At 46.8% G+C, this 20,499-nt stretch overlaps 1 long non-coding RNA gene across 1 annotated transcript; it reads left to right on the plus strand.

Annotated features, from left to right (window-relative positions):
- Nucleotides 1-940: 940 nt before the first annotated feature.
- LOC112672732 (uncharacterized) lies at nt 941-15,697 on the plus strand. Its single transcript, XR_003144456.3, has 2 exons — nt 941-1,824; nt 13,612-15,697. It is a non-coding gene; the product is annotated as an uncharacterized LOC112672732 (long non-coding RNA).
- The last annotated feature ends 4,802 nt before the right edge of the window (nt 15,698-20,499 follow it).

Genomic DNA, 20,499 nt, shown 5'->3' on the forward strand with positions numbered 1-20,499 from the left:
CCTGGGCGGTGGCGGGGCCGCGGGCGGCTGTGGCCCAGCAGGGCGCCCCGGGGGTGCGGATGGGAGCCAGAGCCGGAGACCAGTCGAGCTGGCTCCTCCAGGACTGAGTAGCTGAGTAGCTGAGGGGGAAGGGGGGGCGGTGGTGGGGTGGGAGTGGGAAGTCCCAGTTCCAAAGGGACTGTGCTTCCAAAGGGAGTGCGTGCCTGTGTGTTTGCCCCCCTTTCCTTTTTCGAAAATATGTCTGTAGGCAGGGTACTGGGCAGGCGCGCGTCATTCGAATTCCCTCAAAGCATCCCTAGAACAGCCTGGAAATTTCCTTAGGCCAAGTTTTATTTTTCCCTCCCCAGTGTTCCTCTTTCATGCATTTTTCTTTTGAAGCTGCCTATGCCTTGCTGATCTAAAAATATAGGTGAAATAAGTGTTCAGTGCAGTGGTGCTTCATTTGCAGCCGCCTGCACCGGGCCCAGGGGCTCCCTTCAGCACCAAGAGCTTCCTCTGCACTTCCTGGGCTCGCACCTGCGCCTCCTTCTTCTCCCCTCGGGCCCTTTCCGTGTAAGGGGGGTGTTCAGTCCCAGGGTGGACTCGGGGCAGAAAAGAGCAGAGATTCTCAGCACAGTCTTGTGTGAGTCTCCCAGGGTAGCCTGGGCTCTATAGCCGTGACCTCATCTCAGGCGGAAGGGACTCTAATCAGCTACTCCCACTAAGATGCCCTATTGGGTGGGTTATTATGTCGGGTCTTTATCAATCAGAGAAAAATGTTTCCATCAAACCACAGAAAAGGGAAAAATGTTCTTAAGAAATAATTCCAAAGGTAACTGTCAGGATTAAAGATGAGTTGTCTTGTGACTTTCTTGCAAGCCTTTTCTCTCTCACCCTGGCCCTCCAGTCTCCCGGGGGGGGGGGGGGGGGGCAGAGCACATCTTCTGGGGTTACTGGAACCTGTAGAGTCACTGAGGCAAACTGGGTATCCTGCAGCTGCTAACTGTGCTTAGCTTTGCAGCAGCGTGAGCCCGAAGCCCGGTGGCCTGACTTTGGGTGGGAGGTCCGGTGGCAGCAGCTCCTTCTGCCCCGGGACCCGGGAGGGGCCGAGGCCACTGAGTCAGCCCCCAACTTTGGAGTTTGCTGGAGGGTGATTTCCTAATGCGGAGGGCTCTGTCTGCGGAGTGGGCTCCGAGCTGTGACGTCACAAAACAACCTGGGAAGTGGGGGCTGCAGTGGGGGGACCTGCGGTGGGGACCCCTGGGCTGCCTACAATGTCCTTGTTTATTTCCAATTAATTTCTTGGTGCGGCTTGCTGTCTGCAAGCCTGCGGGAGAGACACTGTTATTACGCGATTCCATTCCGGGTTTGTTTGAAGGGGAAGCCAGGGCCGCCTCTGGAAGTCTCAGCTTTGAATAGGCAGATAGGGAATTTTGAGAAAGTCGGGTGTTTTCCCCCCTTTCCTGCATTTTCCCCCATTTCTCTTTAACCTCTTTTCTCCCGAGACCCTTTCACTGGTGTAAAAGGTGTAAGTGGAGTCTTAAATGCCCTTCCCCTCCCCTTACACCTCCTCCTCACTTTTTTTTTTTTTTTTTTAATGAAAATGACATTTGGCCAGGCAAAGAAGAGGACAGTTTTTGTTTGTTCCTTCCACCTCCCTTAAATCCCCAGAAGATCTCACTGCGTCCCTGTTACTATCTTTAGAACACAATGTATTTACATCCAACCAGGAAGGGAGGCTTGTTTGCTTTCACACTGAGTCCTAGCACTGGAACTTGCTTCTCCCCCAGCATCCAGATTGGCTGAAATGCAAGGGAAGGCCCAGCAGAGCACAGTCTGGACAAGGTATGGGCTGTTTGCAGAAACGGCTTCCCTTTGGGGTGCTCCGAAAGCTCACAAAATTGTCAGCTTGGGTTGGCAGTGGACTGTCTTTTTACCCTCGTGTGCCTTAATATCCACGTGCAAAGCAGAGACAAATAAGCAGTTCCTGCTATAAATTAGGGATAAGGTCCCCATAGATTCAATCATCAGGGCATTGATTATTCTTTAAAAGAGAAGGTACAGTCTCAGAGGGCCCTGAATGTAGGCATCTTTCCCTTAAATTCTTCCCTGGAGTGATGGAGACACCTCTCGGGGTGACATGTCTCTCTCAGCAACTAGGAGAAAAGGTGGTGTCTGGCTAGGGTGGATATTCCTATAGGAAAGGAAGGCACACTCGGTGGTCTCGGCACAGACACTGACCCCAGGCATTCACCGAACCCCCCTGCCCCCAGGGTCCACTTCTACCCGGGGCGGGGTGGGGGGGGGCTCTGGGACAAAGTCTCCGGAGGGAGCCCAGAATCTAGTTTTCCTCTGATCCTCAACTACACTAACATCATGAGGAATCATAGGCAGCAGATGCTTGCAGATTTTGAGGCATGGGTGACCCCAGAAGGAGGATCTGGAGCAGGACCTGGAGCACCCGGGGGGATGTGCCTGAGAATTGGCTCCGGGGCTCAGACGATGGAGAACAGTTGTGGGTGGAGAAAGTACAACCCAGCGGAGACATCTTGTCATTCTTCCACTTGTCATCTGTCGCCCGGTTAGCTCAGCACCGATCATTCTCAGCGCCCCCCCTACAAAGCAGCTCAGCAAATACATTTGCGGGCCTTACTATGTGCCCCTGCATCCAAAGGGGACAAGGTGAGGTCTCTACTATTACTGTCTTCATGTCCGGTTTCTGCCAGAATTCAGCCTCTGTCCACCCAATACCCCCGTGTTTGCCCCCCTGGGCATTTTGTGTCCCGAGACCTTCTTTCTCTGCCTCTACCACGGATTTCTATTTCCTTGCTCCAAAAGAGTGTGCGGGTCAAGGAGAGAGCTGCCTCCCCTCCCATCCTTGGGCCTCCATCAGAGTGCTGAGGGGAAGGCCAAGCAGGAGGGAGGAGTGGTCCCGAACACCTGGCTCAATGGCAGGTTCCTTTCCATCCCTTTCCTGGGCCCCAGAAGTCACCTCTTGTCCTCCATCTCTGGTCATGCTGTGCCGCTCTTTGCCTGAGCCATCACCTCCCACCCCCACCCCCACCCCTCCGCTTTCTTGGTCCAAGCCCAGAAATGCCTTGTAGTGTGTGGTACGCTTCACTCTCTCTTTGGGGGACATCTGCCAACCAGCACAGTGGTGATGACAGTTTCCAGATGATTTTCCAGGAGCAAAGAAATCTTCTGAGGGAGGAGAGAGTGGCATTGGCCAAACGCTGAGTGGGCTGAACATTGTGGTTCCGGAAGAGGCCCAGGGAGGTGGAGCTTTGTGGGGCTCCAGGATTTCTTTTTCCCCTCTAGATCCTGCCTAAAGCCAGAGTCACTAATTGCTTTTTATTTTCCTGGCACTTAGGAGGTACTCTGGATTCTGACTCCCCTTCAGGAACTTAGGTCTGAGGAAAGCAGGGCTTCAGGGTGATATCAGTGGGGACCTCTGCTTCCAAGCTTACCTGTCTCAGCTCAGTGGAGCCTGAGACCTGCTTCAGCCAACTTTTGGGCTAGTTCCGTCCAGATCAGATACAGGATGGAAGGAACGCTCATCTACCCCCTTCTCGTGTCCTTGCACTTGCTTCCCCAGCCCAATTTTACTTCTGCCAAGGACGCTTTGATTTTTCAGTCAGACCAACCAGGAAGTGGGAGTGAGTTTGCCTCCGAGACTTAAGAATGAGTTCGGGGAAACGATTAGATTCTCTTTTGATTCTTAAAAATTCCAAGCAATGTTCCCTTAGAAGGAAAGAGTTATTATTATAATTGCTGGTGCCTAAGAGCATCCCTGACTCCTCAAGTCTCTTCCATGTCCTTTGGCTGTTTCTTAATGACCCGTGGTTGGAACTAGCCCTGGCTTCCTAGACTGATGCACTGGCTTCTTCCCCCTTCTTCAAGATTTTCCTTTCTACGGTACTGGGGAGCGTTCCGTACAACCCTTTCTCCCAAGTACTCCTCTCTCTTTCGAGGGAAGGGCGTCTGTTCCAATAAAAGCGGCCCTCACCTACCTTTGTCTTAGAAAAGACGTGAAGCTCATTCAGACTATAGAGTAAATGACTATTAAGGGTCAATATATTCTCAGTCCAAGAGGCAGCCAGACCCTGGTGGTAGGAAAAGGAGATCCAGTTCAAATGTCGCCCTCCGTGGGGACTTGACGTCTCTCTAAGAAAAGATCTTTGCTCCTGTCTCTGTGTGTCCTTATAACATTTTGTTCATGCCCTTTCATGCTGTCATTTGTCTACTGTGAGTATGTGCTCAGTGCAGGAATGAATGATCAAAATTTAGCCAAATCAATGAATGCCTAGTGACACATTTCAGCTACCAGGCACAGAGTGGGATACCTAGGCCAATTAGATGAGACGGCTTTGTGGCTTCCCTCAAATGTGTCCTATAGATGGCTATCTGTACCACTCACAAGGAAGTCTGTCCTTGCCTGGAAGCTTCTTCTAAGTTTCTTGCTCTCTGACTTCTTTGTATAAGAGAGGGTGTTAGAGACATGCCTTTGGAGAATATTTGGAGTGATGGACATAAAGCTTTCAGATTGCAATCTTTACACATTTCTGGCCTGGATTTACAGGTTTTGAGAAAACAATCAAACCACAAACCGAAGTCATTATTAACATATCAGAACCTCTAAAACCTCTAGACTTTGCTACCCAAATATACAATGATAATAAATATTTTTTTCTTCCTGGTTTTCTTGCTTGCTTTTCTAAGCATAAAGCACAGTCCTTTCATGGATGAGTCTCGGAGTGACTGACTGTTGAATGAATGGTGGGCGGGGTGGTGGTGGTGGTGGTGGTGGTGTGTGTGTGTGTGTGTGTGTGTGTGTGGAGGTGGGGGGGGGCTGGAGGGGGAGTACAGAGGAGACAAGTATGACCTGGCTTTCCCCTGCAGCTCCTCTAAGGAAGGCATTTTCTTTTCTCTGCAAACGGCACTGCTGTTTGTTTGGAGAAGGAGAGCTGTGGGTATGGAATTAGGGGTGTCATGTGGGCTGCACGTGTGGCTGGAGCTACCTGAAATCTGTAGGCTAATCACTCCCAGATGGCCCCAGGGACTGCAGTCCCAAGAGCCCCAGAAACACAAATCCCTCCCCAGCTCCTCCTGGGAGGGAGGATTTAAAGGGAAAGCAAGGTTGCAAGTGTGTGTATATGGATGTGCCCTGCCTAGGCGCTTTGGGGACTTACAATTCACTTTGGACTTAACACTCTACAGCCTTTCCAACCGGAGGCATTTGAAACACAGTGTCACCCATCTCCATCCCTGCCCCTAAATCCAAACTGTGATTTATTTAGAAGAAGGAGAAGGAAGAGGTGCAGGAAAATGAGAAACAGGAGCAGGAGGATCACTAGCTTCAGCAACTATTGCACTGGCTTGAGGGTGGGGTGAGGTGGGAGGGGTGGTCGGAGTTAATATCAACAGGTATGCATTTAGGTATTAAATGTCAAAAGTGCTTTAGCTTTTGGCTGGGTGAGACTTTTTGCTCAAGTGGGTGGGGCCATGCAGTGAGGGGGTGAGAAGGAGCATTCTCTTCCAGCCAGAGGGCAGGCGCCCCACGTAGGAAGTAGGGGGGGTAGGGGGTGCCTGCTTGGAGAGGAGAAGCCTTCATCTGGACCTCAGGCTGTTGAGAGCCTGTGTTTCCCACGCCCTGCCCGAGGCACTATGTCCACTTCTGTCCACACTGAAGGCCGTATGCCTCTTTGCCTGGACTCACTTACTATGGCTCTGCACAGTTCCGCCGCAGGACGCGGCTCCTTCCCATAAAGGATCGGGGGAGCCCACTCCTTCTCCTCTCTGGTCTCCTACAGGCCCATCACTCTAAAGCACACGTATGCATCTGCTCCCTGCCTTCTCACCTATCGCTGAAAAAATAATCCCACTGCTAATGAATATTCCTTGCTGCTGCTTCCTGCTTCTGCTTTTGAAGTGCCCTTACATCCACTCGTCAACTCTATTCCCTGGACATCTCCCGGAGGTGGTGAGGGGAAGAAATTACTCTGTGCTTTTCATGTGAAGAAACTGAAGCCCCGAGAAGAGCGTGTGGCTTGCTCAAGGTCACACAGCTAATGGGAGAGGCAGCTGCGCGGGTGCCCAGGCGCACACACGCTGCCCTGAGATCCAGGCCTGCTCCCAGGCACGCAGGCCACCCGCGCCCCCGCAGCCCTGTCCTCCCCGCACTGGCCCTCCTTTTTTGGGTCACGAGGAGAGACTGGGGCTCCGCTCTTTTGTCAAGTGCAGTTTTTGATCTTATCTCCTCCTTTCTTTCCTAATCAAGAGTTTGGCGGCCTTTCTCCCGGGGAGCAGAGAACAAAGTGTGACTTGAACCATGCACTTCTATCGTGTCTTCCCTCCTCTTAATTTGTCTTTCATGAGAACTTCTCTGGGTTTGCAGGAGTGGTGCGGCGGCTGATTTCGTCTCATGGCAATCCCTTTACGTCCTTTTTCTCTGAGGCCTGTGGCATTTCTTGTTTCTCGGGGGTATGTGGCACCCTTTCACCCCTTGATCCAGGCTTGTCCAGATTTCCCAGATCATTTTGTCATCTGGGGCAGAAGTGGGTTGTCACTCTCCCCTTAAATCCAGGCAAGTCCTCGTTTGGATAAGTGCAGCCTCACCGTTATCACCCTGATGTAAATTTTCTTTTCTGATCTCTTGGGACATTTATTAGCAAGGGGAAGTGTTTGCGGAGCCCTTACTGTGTGCTCCGTGGTGAGCAAAAGGCTTTCCCTGGATGCAGCGCCTGTACTACCCCCCCCCCCCAAAAAAAAGTTTCATTATAGTTCTTTCTTTTCCCATTTAGCAAATAAGAAAACAGAAGTCTAGACGGGTTAATTCTGTCTAAACTTTCACAGCTCTAAGTATGAAGGGGTAAAAACCCACTCACAACAACAGTGGAACAAGAAGACAGTAGCTACCAACTCTCAAATGCTTACTTCCTGCATAAAATTCATTTGCTAGAAGATTAGGCAGGCTCTGCCCTTGTCATCTCTCTTCTTTGGTGGGGGAAACTATTTATCCACAGACTTGTCTCTTTGGGGTCCTGCCTTATTTCCTTGGGACTTTGTGTTTTGTGGGGCAATGCTAAGCCCTACTTGGGGTCTTGCATTTTGCACAAGCCATGGCGGAAGTGGTGACCTGATGATCTCAGTGGTGGCCTGCACCTGCCGTTGGTACTCACTGTTTGCTCTTGTGAACCATCCTCCCCCTCTGCACAGACTCCTGACTTATCCCCTGAAGCTGCAGGATGTGTCCTTTTGGGATGAATCAAAATTAACATCCTCTGGTTCAAACGTGGTCTGAATGATGACACATTTCGTTTGTACAGCAAAGACTGATGTTTAAAACTTGGTCATGTTTCACATGCCCAGAGGAGGCTGTGATGCCGGTTTAAGGGGAGAGGAAGCTGGGACACAGAAGGTGGGACCCCTGATGATGGCATAGTCCTTCCCATTGTTCTAGCCTTTTTTTTTTCCGCCAAAGAGTCAGTTTAGAATTCAATGGGTCTCAGTCTTAATTTTTGGCAATTATTCCTGTATAATTGGTTGGAAGAGGTGGAAAAGTGGGGGTAAATGCGATTGCCAAGGACTGTCTCCAGAGAATATACAGAATAAGGACAGCAGATTTCCAGAGGACAAAGGTCACATTTAATTGTGGTCCCCTGAGCTCAGATCCCTCTCAGGTGAGCCAGGGAACCTACTGGGCACAGGAATGATGACGACTTCAAATGTTAGGACTCTCGCCTCTAAGAAGCTTCCCGTATGTTCTAACAATGACACAGAGCTCTTTAAAGAAGTGGCACACATTCATTCCACAAACATTTCACGAATGTCAACGAGAGGCCTGGCTCCGCCGTGCTGTACAACTACCCACATGGACCAGCTCAAGGGCAATGGCATTTTTACATCCATCATGTCTTTGCTCTAAAGCCCTTGTCATTCTGGCCTTTAGTGAAAACAACAACAACAAACAACTAAAACAAAACCAAACGACAACAACAAGAACCCCGGAAATAAAACACAGACAAAAATTAAAAAAAAAAAAAAAACAAAAAGTAAAACAAACACTGCTTTGGGGACCCGATTAGCAAAAGAGAAAGCAACACAACCATGCCACATAAGTGGACACTCCCATATTCCTTCCCCGTGTGTGGCTGACGCTCCGTCATTGTCTTTTTCTAAGTCTGTGGCCACAGAGGTTTCCATGGATGTTGTAAAGTGCTTTGTGTATTGGAAACTGTGAATAAAAAGGTAGGGGGAGGAAAAAAAAAAAGCGAACCACCAAGCTCACCCAAACCCTAAACCTCAGGCTCTTGGAAAGACGCAGCTGCACGAAAGCGTCCCAGACTGCAAACATGCCGTCAGCAGGGAGGGCGAAGGACACGTTGCCTAAGAGACTGGTGGTTCTGCCACTGGGGAGGCCTTGGCTGCCGAGTCCACAGGGAAGAGGAGGAGGAGGAGGAGGAGGAGGAGGAGGAGGAGAGATCCTTTATAAGTTTCTGAAAGCAAGGCACTGGCTTCCTGCCGCCCCCTCACCTCGCTCCCTGTGGCTGGGTTGGCCCTCTCCCTGGGTGCTGGCTGACCCCCAGAGCTAGCCTCCTCCTGGCCAGCAGTCCCCACTCCTGCCCGTGCTTATCTGGGAAAGCAGGAGCCCTACCTTGCAAATTCCCCACAGTTTCTGAAAGAAGGTATTATTTCCTCAAAACTGCTCAGGTTAGGAACAAAGGCAGACTCTGGATCTTCTTTAAGCAAGACAGAATTGAATTGACATTCCTTTAAAATGGCTTGTTATTACAGCCCATTTCTGCTAACAATTACCTGACAATATAGAGGGGGATCTGACTCCTTTAGGGGCTTGTTGAGTTTTCCTTTTCCTCTTTTTCTTTTGGTGGAGCCTGAAAAAAAAAAAAAAAAAAAAAGGATGCATACTTGGAGTTCAGATTTCGACAGGTCTAGTATATTTACATCCATGATGTCTGTGTAAATCGTACTGGACAAATAATGATTTTATACAGGAATGCATGCGCATGTGTGTGTGTCTGAGTGTGTATGTGCATATGTATGTGTGTTCTTGGGAAAAGGAAATAGAGATAATTTCTTTCCTTTTATGATTAAGTTGTCTCTTCTTCAGAACGGGATTGTAGAAAAAAGAAAAGAGGGAATTGCTGATTTTTAGAAACACATATATGGAAAGTATATTAGGACGGTTGGTTTCACAAGCAGATTCTGTATCTTTTTTATTATCTGAGCAAAAGCTGTGCATGTGACTGATGTTCAACAAATACTTCTTTTCAAACAATACTGAAAAGAATATTTCTTTGTTGAAAAGAAATATTTGTTGAAAAGAATTGCACCTGCTGCGTGTGATATGCTGAAGGAGAAGGAAGTCCAGAAGATGGGCTGGAATTTGTCAGCCGGGAGTAAAGTGTTTTGTTGTTGGTTTGGGGGATACGGGCATTCTGAAGACATGCAACACAGTCTAAAGAGATGGGCAGGACGTTTGGTTAAACCTAAATGTTTGTCAACCCGATACAACCTCCATATATCTTTCTGATAATAACCCTAAATCCCTAGAGATAAAAAATTGTGACCTCTGCGTTCCTGTAAACGTGTTCTGTGATCTTCTGCAAAGCACCATCCTTCTCAATGAGCCAATTTTTTCATAGTAAAAATGAGAAGTTGTCTTGTCTGAGTTCCCGCTGATATTTAATTTAAGCTGCGTTGACTCTGACTTACTAGTTTTGACATCCCAGATAAGAGCTAGATTTAAAAAGCCAATCCAAACCAGACACCTGGCCTTATCAACATTGTTATTCCATTACATCTGCCTGCTTGTTAGAGAAGCTGGGGGTGGAAGTGGTGGGTGCCCGAAATGCCCCAGCTTGGTGAAAGGTAAGATACTTCATAAATACTCTTTGCAGCCTGAGGTACTGCAGGGGCTCAGTAGACAACCAGATAGAAACTCCCTGAATGCCAGGAAGTTTGGGTATTGGGGATGGCCAGAAGCTGCCTTGGGACCTCAGATCCGGGCTAGCCCTTTCAAAGGTAATGCAGACATGCCAAGAGGAGGTCATGTCCATGTAATATTCTTTGTAATGTGAGCCTCACAGCATGAGGCTCTTGAGCAGAATCTTGATGAGGATGAGTTTGACAGCAGCAGATCGATAGGTTTTTGTCTTTTTGTTTCAACCAAAACTGAGGTGTCACCTTTCCCTTTCACCCTTTTGTTCCCGCCTTCCTGGCTCCCGCTTATGGGGCCCCACACATTGATTTTAATTTTCAACACTTAGCGCCTGACTTGGTGATCTAAGATCACTGACTCAGAAAACGGGAAAGGTCAGTCTGCTAACACCTCACCCAGCGTCCTGGGATTAGCATCCAAAACAAACAGATCAGAGATGGGATGTAGATTCCCAAGAGACAATTCCCACGTGTGAGAAAGCCTAGGAGAAACGGATGGCGTTTCTCAAGCTCACTGACGTCACTCAGGTTCATGATCCAAGGCTTTACCTTACTGTGGTTGGGGGTTGGGTTCTGCCGGAAGAGCAGAAGAACAGGGCTGGTGGATTTAAAACAAAAAAGTAGGGGGAGGGAGTAGCGTTCTTTCTGCTAATCAAAGGAGAAACCAAATAAAAAGAATGGAGTCCAAGAAAAATACAACTCTATTGTTTGGGGGGGCATAAGATGCTGGCTTGGAGGCTTCACTGAGTAATCCAAGTCACACCCTTTCTCTGTGGGACTGAAGGAATGTTGGCTGTTTCTCTGGAGGCCAGGTGGGAGGTGGGTAGACAGGTCTATGGAGATGAGAATTTCTTGGAGCTGGAACTCTCTGAACATCCCCCATGGCCTTGCAGCTGGGAGCCTGAGACACAAGGGAACAGGAATGCAGCCCTGAATTAAAGCCCGGGATCAATGACCACAGTAAGGGATGGGGGTGAGGGTGGGGGGTGCAGAGAAAGGTGGAAGGAGACGAGGAAACTGGGAGGGAAATGACCCTGTTCTTTTTGTCCTCATCTGAACAGGGGCTTCTGTGTCCTCAGGAGCCCCTTGGCTTCCTTTCATTAAACCATAGGGCGGATACCCAGGGAGAGGTGGCGTGTCTGGGTCTGGGGTGCGACGGGAAGCAGGAAGTACCAGTCATTTCACAAGAAGGCTTGACAGGGTAGAGAGAGCCAGCGAAAACTGGCAGACCCCCAAGGTGGGGTAGGAAAGTCTGGCCCAGCGTAAAGAACACTTGGCTTCACATAGTTTTGTGGGTATGTTAAAAAACAGGGCAGTCCGCAAAGTTTTTCTGCCAGCCCACCTAAAACATCACTTTCTCTTCCCCATCCTTGATCGTTTCTCCATGATGACATGTCAGCTGCTGGTGGTGAACTTCCATGGCCCAAGGAAGGATTAATGTGACCAAAGGTCTTGGGAGGACAGTCCTTCCCAATAGCAAGTTCTTAAATATAATTCTTTTGAATGTATGTAGGCTCCTGATGGATCCTACTACCTTACTTATCCCTCCTTCATTCCTCTTTCTCTTAGGACTTTAGCAAGAATCCTATTTGTGTGGATACAGCTCTGGAATCACCTGTAACTCTCTTTGGGAGAGAGTTGCACTCTTGGATCACTGTTGAATTCTTTTCCTTCTGAACATGTCCATCTCCTTCTTTCTTTCTTTCTTTCTTTCTTTCTTTCTTTCTTTCTTTCTTTCTTTCTTTCTTTCTTTTTTTTTGGGGGGGGGGGGAGATCATTGTCTCTTCCCTGGGCTGGGAATCTCTCGCTCAAACTGTAGCTCCAATTCCCCAAATCCTAACTTATCTTCTTCAACTATTACTGGCAAAGACCCAGAATATGCCTCTGCTTTGTCCTCTTGGGTGCAGAATCTATCAGATTTATCCACAGTGTCCTATCTTGGTCTATTGGAAGCTGCATCCCTTTGGGAAAGACAGTATCAGTAGGGCGCTTTCAATTTTCTAAAACATGTGTTCTGTAGTTGGATTTATTTCAGTTGCCAGGTCTCTGAACTTATGCCAATGGGTGGTATTAATTATTTAATGTATAACAGTACTCTGGATTTAGAATTCATGGTTTTCTTTTTCCTTCCTTCCTTCCTTCCTTCCTTCCTTCCTTCCTTCCTTCCTTCCTTCCTTCCTTCCTTCCCTCCCTTCCTCCTTCCCTTCTTCCTTTCTTCCCTCCCTTTCTTTCTTTCTTTCCTTCCTTCCTTCCTTCCTTCCTTCCTTCCTTCCTTCCTTCCTTCCTTCCTTCCTTCCTTCTTCCCTCCTTCTTTCTTTCCTTCCTTCCTTCCTTCCTTCCTTCCTTCCTTCCTTCCTTCCTTCCTTCTTTCTTTCTTTCCTTCTTCTTCTTTCTTTTTCTCTGTTTACTTTGCTCTGTCACTTAGAAAAGTACCACTTGCAGGGCTTCCATGGTATCTCTTACTCAAAGGTGGTTCTTCATCAAAAGTTAGCATCCATTCATCCTTTGCCTTTGCTTTTCCTAAGGCAGAGAGATTTACCTTAAAGATCAGTGACATGCTCCCTAATGGAGGAGTCTGGTTAGAATGAGTTTGAAGGGGTTTAGGATGAGGGAAAGGTTGGAAGCAGTCCAGAAATTTTGGGGCTGAAAGATGGCAGCCTCTTGGCCTTTAAGGAATCCCATGTCTTACCCAAGAAACAGAGAAGAACTAATCATCTATGGGGCATTAGCCGCAGAACTTTTAGGGTTTAGAATTTGTATGGCAGCTACCATGGAAAATATTTTTGCACTGAACAGATGGGAGATGAACTAGTCTGGAAATATTTCCACAATATCAATAGCTATGTTTACAGTAGAACATATGGACGGAGTTTAGATTTGATAAATTTCCATCACTTTTTACAAAAAGATGATCCCGCCAATAAAAGGTATACTTTAACAAGTGCTTGTGTTTGAATTCTGTTTGTCTCATATGGCATGGAAGTACCCAACTATGGCATTTTAACATTTTCCAGTTTTTTATCATAGCCCTACCATCGAGTGTTCTGAATTAAAAATCTGAGCGCTCAAAGCAGTGCTTGGTTTTTGCCAGCCGTATAGAAAATAGCTCTCTGGGTGACCTATAGTTTGGAAGTGCTACCCTTAGAGCTAGGTTGCTATCTATACTAGTGGTAGCCTCAACTATTAAAAGGCAGCCAGAGCTGTTGTTGTTGTTGTTGGTTGTTGGTTATGTCCTGAGCTGTAATTGGGTACTGACTGGGTGCCCTCTCTAAAATATTACTACAGCTAATAATAATAATCCTTGAATTATTTGTTGAAAAGGCACTGCAAGTAAAAGCTCTGTACTAAATGTACTGTATTTACTATTGCTCATTTCACAATGACACCACAAGGCAGCGGGCCTGGGCTTCCAGCCCAGTTCCCCACAATGAAAGATAACACTAGTGCACCTCTCCAGAGGTTACTGTGAGGATTTAGGCTAGTGGGTGTCACCTGGAAGAGTTCTTGGCGTCTAATAAATGCTCAGCATAGGTTAATTGGATTTAGCTCTATGCCTATCATACATTGAAGGCAGATAATACGCCCAGGTTCACCTAGCTGGTAAGTGGAAGGGTTGTGATCAAAACCCAGGTCTGTCTGTGACGGTAAGCTGGGCTCTTCTCATTTCTGACACAGGTTGGTGAGAAGCTGCAGCAAGCCTCTGGTATAACCAGGGAGCACGGATTTCCAGGCCAGGACCTTCCCATGACAAGGCTCTTGAAAAATGGGGCTCAGAGAAAGGGACAGAGACACAAACACCATGCAGGAGATGGTAACATCTTAAATCTGTATCTCATGAGTGATTACTGTATGTTTTTTTTCTTTTTAAGATTTCTGAGTATTTGAAATTTTCATAATAAAATGCTAAGAAAATATGGTTCCATCAAAGCACAATGAGGCTTCTTCTGCAGAAGGCCAAGGGGCTTCTGTCCAGTGACCCCTGCTGGAATGTCAGCATTTTCTAGAGGTGAGAAGGCACAGCAGTTGCCTGGACTCTGCACTCTTCTGGGGACATCATCCAGAAGCCATCTGCCCTACATGGAGGATGGCTAATAAGGAACAAAAAGCCTTTCTCCCCAAAATCTTGCTGATGTTCACATTACATAATGTAGAGTTATGTGTCTGCTGTGTGGTTGGCAGGAGCCTGATCATGATATGTTGATAATACATGGAGTCTTGCATGCAAACTTTGTTTATACGCTGGGCCCTCCCTCTGAGTCTGGGGCAGGTAGCCGGCTGCACAGCCTCCATCGGAGCCTGGAAGAGTCAGTATTTTATGGATACTCGTGTTTATTTTGCTGTCTAACTACGGTAGCCATTGTGAGTTTGGTTAAGGCAAAGCACTGTAAAGACATGGAGAAAGCATCCTTTGATAACAGAGGCAATTACACTTCCACATGTACCTACCTGGTCAGATGGTACCCCCTGTCCACGGAGGGAAGGCCACCCCTGGTCAAAAAGGAGACGCAAGTCCTGATTTGATGCTTTATCGAGTTGCCTAAAAAAATGTGTTTTCATGTGAATGCCCATGTAAGTATGGAACCAAGTTTAATGTCAACTATGGCTGTTGGTTTCTGAGAACTGAGACCTGGCATCCCGTCTTTGAAGAAGATAGCAGAAAGATGCGTTCCACTCTGTCTCTTCCAAGCCATCAGATCCGACTGGGAAAAGAGACCAGCCCTTCTCAAGAAGCCTCCACCAGCCCAGCCAGCAGGGAACTCGGGCCTCAGGTTGAGGCAGGTTTCCACGAGGCAGCCAAATGTTTGCAAAACAAGCACCAGGATGAAGAGGCCCGGTCTGCAGACATCCCAAGGTTGCGACAGTCTTGGAAGATGTGAGTGAGCTGATGGAAGCGCCCCGGGGAGCCAAGGCTGAGAGGCAGACCTGCCTGGGAAAAGCCAGGTCCCCTCTGCTCACTGTCCAGACCTGGCGTGCCGAGCGAGGGAGGGCCGACGGCCTGGGATAATTGTCCAGTGTTTATATTTGAAAAGGGATACTACACTTCCAGGATAATTCTCTCCAGCCTCCTCTGGGGCTAAGATTTCCAATTGGTCTAAAACCCTGACGAGAAATGGGATGGGGGGTCGGGGGGGGGGGTGCTGATTACCTGGCCGACTGGGCTGCAATCACACCTTTCAATACTAATTATCTGCTTGTTGAGTTCAATGACATTGAGCATCCAGGCTCTGGCTGGGGCGAACCTTGCCCAGTGGCTTGCCTCACCGGCTTAAGACAATGATTCGAATGGACAAAGTACCCGCACTGTGCCTTGATAAGCAGGAAATGAATGCTTGTTTGCAAATAAGATTGGGAAATGTGATCAGCTTCTTGTTCAGCATCTGTCTTTCGGTAACTAGCCCGATAATACTAATGTAGAAATAATACGTCAAAAGACAACAGCGAGAGATCTTTTTTTTTTTTTTATGGCCCTTCCCTTCCCCCTCCTTCAACTTTCTGTACCTGAAGCAAAGGCAGAAGTAAATGCAATGTTGTTTTGTGGGCTCCCCCCACCCCCCGAAAGTATCTGGCTTGAATGTGTCTTTGTGGAGATCTGGGGAAATGATTTGGTGTGATACTGTGTCAGTGCGCGGATTTGTTCATATCCATGGCTTCTCCTAGATGCCTGTCTTTGATCTCAGTCTTCTGTGACCCCCCTTTCCCCCAGAAAGCCTTCCTTCATTAAATAGAATAAAAATTTTACTTCTACTTGGATGCAACATAATCAAGGTTCCTTAGTTACATAAACAGCTTCAGTGTAGATTCGTTTGAGGGGTGTATTACTTGGTGACTGGAATGCATTACGAGAGCCTACAAGTTCCTGGAGGAGTAACATAAGGTCTGAGTCAATGGACAGAGAGATTGGAGGCCACTTATCTGGTAAAGCTGCCTGCATTGTGTCCATCTTAATGTATCACTCCTGGTGAAGGAGTACTGGGTACAAGGAGTGAATGTGCGTGGTCTTTAATCTTTTCAGAATGTTACTTCAAATCCTGACTTCTTGATCACAAATCGTGCACCCCCCAGAGATGTTAAAGGCCTGACTCCTCGGTATCTCGGAATGTGACCTTCTCTGGACATAGTGGCATCGCAGATGTAATTAGTGAAGATGAGGTCATGCTGGAAGAGATTGGGCCCCTCATCCAATATGACTAGACTAGTGTCATGAGGAGAAAATTTGGGCACAGATAGCCAAGAAAGAAATCACGGGGAGGATAATCAGGCGAAGACAGAGGATAAGATTGATGCATCTATGAGCCAAGGACTACCTGAGGGGCATGGATCTTTCCTGGTGCCTTCATTTTTTTTTAAGGTTTTATTTATTTATGCATCACACACACACACACACACACACACACACACACACACACACAGAGGCAGAGACACAGGCAGAGGGAGAAGCAGGCTCCATGCAGGGAGCCCGACATAGGACTCTATCCCGGGTCTCCAGGATCACTCCCTGGGCTGAAGGCGGCGCTAAACCGCTGAGCCACCCGGGCTGCCCTCCTGGTGCCTTCAGAAGAAGCATGGCCCTGCTGATACCATGATTTCAGACGTTCAGCTGCCGCAACCATGACACAATACATTTGTATTGTTTTAACTCACCCAGTTCGTGGTGCTCTGTATGGCAGCCAGCCCCAGGAAACGAATACATCTAGCTCCGCAGATCCAAATGATTTGGATGGGAAGAGTAGTGGCAACCTACCCAAGCCAAGGAATACATGTGTCCTTTGATTTTCCAACTTGGGCAGCGGGGGGTTCTCCGGCTCCTTGGTCTTTTACCACTGATGTCTCAGAAGTCCCTGGCCTATCTTGGAGGTGTTTAAGTTTCAGGGGACTGAATCAACTATAAGCACATCTCAGGCCACATTACTAACAGAGGTCAGGATGTAATTGAGACAGCTGTTTGGTATGATAGACTTCTACTTTGAATTCCTACCTCATCCTCTTCCTTTACCTTGGAAGGGCAGCCAGGAGAGAAATGCTTAGAACAGGGGCTCCCTTTAGAGTCAAGCCTGGTTAAAGCCCCAGATGGTTTTAATGGATTTTCTTACCTACTTGATCAATCTCAGGGTTCTTTGTAGTAGATTAAAGTGTGCCCTTTAGCACTCTTGCCATGCAACCTCCCCCAAATAAAAGTGGAGCCTAGGAAGGAGTAAAGACCTGTCAGGCTGAACATAATGTATGTGCCCCACTCTCATCTCTCTGTTACTGTCTTGAGAATTTCTAGGTTCCCAAGGTCCTGAAGAGTTCCTTTCTCCACTTGGCTTCTAATCCATGTTGGAAAAGACAACCAACAAGGACATTTCCCTTGCCCATGTCCCCTTGCCATGTTTAAAACCATTGGACCATAAAAGTAAAGGAACTTCAAAGATCAATATTAAATGTTAAAACTTTCTTATTTTTGCTCGAGAATGCTGAGGTCCAAAGAGGGAATTGAACTTGCCCCAGATGCTCTTGCCTTATTTTTTTTTAAAGATTTATTTATTTATTCATGAGAGACGCAGACTGAGACAGAGAGGCAGAGACACAGGCAGAGGGAGAAGCAGGCTCCTCGCAGGGAGCCGGATGCAGGACTCCATCTGGGATCCTGGGATCACAACCTGAGCTGAAGGCAGGCTCCCAACCGCTGAGCCACCCAGGTGTCCTAGATGCTCTTGCTTTAAAGTAGACTTTGAGTCCATAAATTCTGAACCTTGCTCTTAGATGCCATGGCCCCATTCCTTCCTCTTCTCTGCAAGCGTCAAGGCTTGCCTCATGATCTGACAACTTCTTACTCCTCTGTTTTCTCCCAAACTCCCATCTTCCTGCCACCAGACCCCCTGGGATTGTTCTTTCTTTCCCTATGGAGCCTGGTCTCTCTCCTCAGGCTACTTTTATCAGGAAGGAAAGGAGAATTAATGTGTGCTGAATACCTGCTCTTTACCATCCATTATGCTAAGTGCTTTACCTGTGTTAGTGATGAGAAGGCTACAGCTCAAAGAGGTAAATGCTGAAGATCATGCAGCTATTAGAATAGAGCTGAGGGAGGCCCCTGGTGGGGGGCATAGTCGGTTAAGCATGCAACTCTTGGTTTTGGCTCAGGTCATGAACTCAGAGTTGTGAAATCGAGCCCCACATTAGGCTCTGCTCTCAGCATGGAGTCTGCTTGAGATTCTCTTTCTCCCGCTACCCCTCCCCCGCTCTCTCTTGCTATCTCTTTCTCTCTCTCTTTCAAATAAATAAATAAATCTTAACCAAAAGAGAGAGAGAGAGAGAGAGAGAGAGAGAGAGAGTAGAACTGAAATCCATATTTCTCTGGGGAGGCTCTTTCTCCAGCTAGAGAAAGGGGACCACACCTAGTGGTACTATGCATGGGCGTAGCTGTGAAAATGGTACCTCCATGCTACATTTTCATTCTCTGCCACGTTCTTCTAGCTAAACTGTTTCTTGTTTCCATGTCAATAAGGACATTTTGATTCAATAAGAGCAATGCCTGCTATCTGTAAATGAGGTGATTTATTTTTTCCTGCTCTGAATTTTCCCATCACAAATAGAACACATTTGGTGGTGGTGCACACAAACCGCTTCACTGCATGCTTATAGGTCCAGCATCAGAGTCAAAGCAAATCAACAAATATTTGGTGGGTGCCCACGATGCCCAAGGTGAAGGGAGTGATGTGTGAGTTCCTCTGTTTGAGTTGGTTATTGGCCTCGAGAAGGATGACTCAGGTGCCACTCAACTAGTCAACGTGCCAAAAATAAGGATGTTCCATGAGGAAACCAGCCATTGGCCACCCCTCAATTCACCTCCAAGCCTTTTTTGTCACGTCTCTCCACTTCTGGCTTAGTCCTGTTGCCACGGCCACTGCCACATCCTGCTCACTCATTTTGTTGCTGTGGCTCAGATTTTGTCCTACCTCCTCTGAAAATGGCCCAGATGATGTAGTGGACATATTGGGTGCCTGGACTCCTGACTCCCTGGCCTTCCTCTGGTATAGGACCTAAGTGGGGGAAAACCCATTGGACCTCATTTTCTGCATTTGTAGATAAAGGGGCTCTCCCAAAGGAAATGAAAACAGGATATGGAAGAGTTATCTACACCCCCATGTTTATTGCAACATTATTCACAATAGCCAAGATATGGAAACAACTTAAGTATCTACCAGTCAAGGGATGAATGGATAAAGAAGATACAATACACACACACACACACACACACACACACACACATACACACACATACAAAAAATGGTATGTTGTTCAGCTAGGAGAAAGAAGGAAATCTTGCTATTTGCAACAACATGGATGGACCTTGAGAATATGTTAAGTGAAATAGGTCAGACAGAGATAGACAAACGCTGCATGATATCACTTATATATGGAATCTAAAAAAGTCAAACTCATAAAAACAGAGTAAAATGGTGATTAGCTGGGGCTGGGGGAATAGAAGAGGTGTTTTTTAAGAGTGCAAACTGACAACTAGAAGACAAATCCTGGAGACTGAACGCACAGTATGGTGAATATAGACAACATTGTATTATGTCATCATACTTGCTAATTCACTAGATCTTAATTATTCCCACCACAAAAAAAAAGAGAAATGATAATTAGGTGCCATGATAGAGGTACTAATGATCTCATTCTTATGACAATCATATTGTAATATATCAGTGTATCAAATCAACATGTGCTACATCTGAAACTTACACAATGTTATATGTCAAACTGTACTCTGACAAAAAGAACACTGTATTAAGGGGGTTCTACTTAGTAAAACAAATCCAGTTGAAACCTTTATAATTTTTCTATGCCAAACCCTGTTCACTCACTCTGTTCAAGACTTTAGCCAAAACTCTTTAAAAACTGCTTTCTCCTAACTTATTGTAACTCACTCTGATCTTCAACACACTTAACGAAATAGTTTTTATATTGTTTTGTTTTTTATAGGCTCCTAGGATAGTTTCACAGTTGTATATTTTATTTTCGAGGAAGATTGTTGACCACCGAATATAATATTGCATCATTCATTTATGCATCATTGCATTATGCATTCATTATGCATCATTGCATCTGCGATTTACAATCGCGGACACTCAACAAATTTGTATTGTAGGAATAGACCTTAGTTGTGAATTCCTATGTATTAACTTGTCACCAATAATATTTTTTCATCTGCTCTGCTGTTAAATTCTTTGACAATTTAGATATTTTTACAATCATACTCACACACTTGTGAGGCAGGAAAGATTTCCAAGTGGGTGTTGGGAAAATGTTATACAGTTGGGGTAGTATACGGGTCTTAAATGATGAAATACACAAAAGAGTTTATACTGATTAGTTTCCTTGGTCTTTCTGGCACTAATACTTATTGTTCATGTGAGCGCAGTTGAAGATAACCCCTTGTCCACAGGATCAGGGGTTCTGGATTCTGGTGGGTTGATTATTTTCCTGAGGTCATGCTGTTAGTAAATGGCAGAGCTCACTCTCAAAGCCACCTCTACCTTGTGCTAATTAAACCTGGACAAGGCAAGGACATTTATTCCT

This window comes from Canis lupus, chromosome 9 (genome assembly GCF_003254725.2).
Source record: "Canis lupus dingo isolate Sandy chromosome 9, ASM325472v2, whole genome shotgun sequence".
In the NCBI taxonomy this organism is placed as follows: domain Eukaryota; kingdom Metazoa; phylum Chordata; class Mammalia; order Carnivora; family Canidae; genus Canis; species Canis lupus.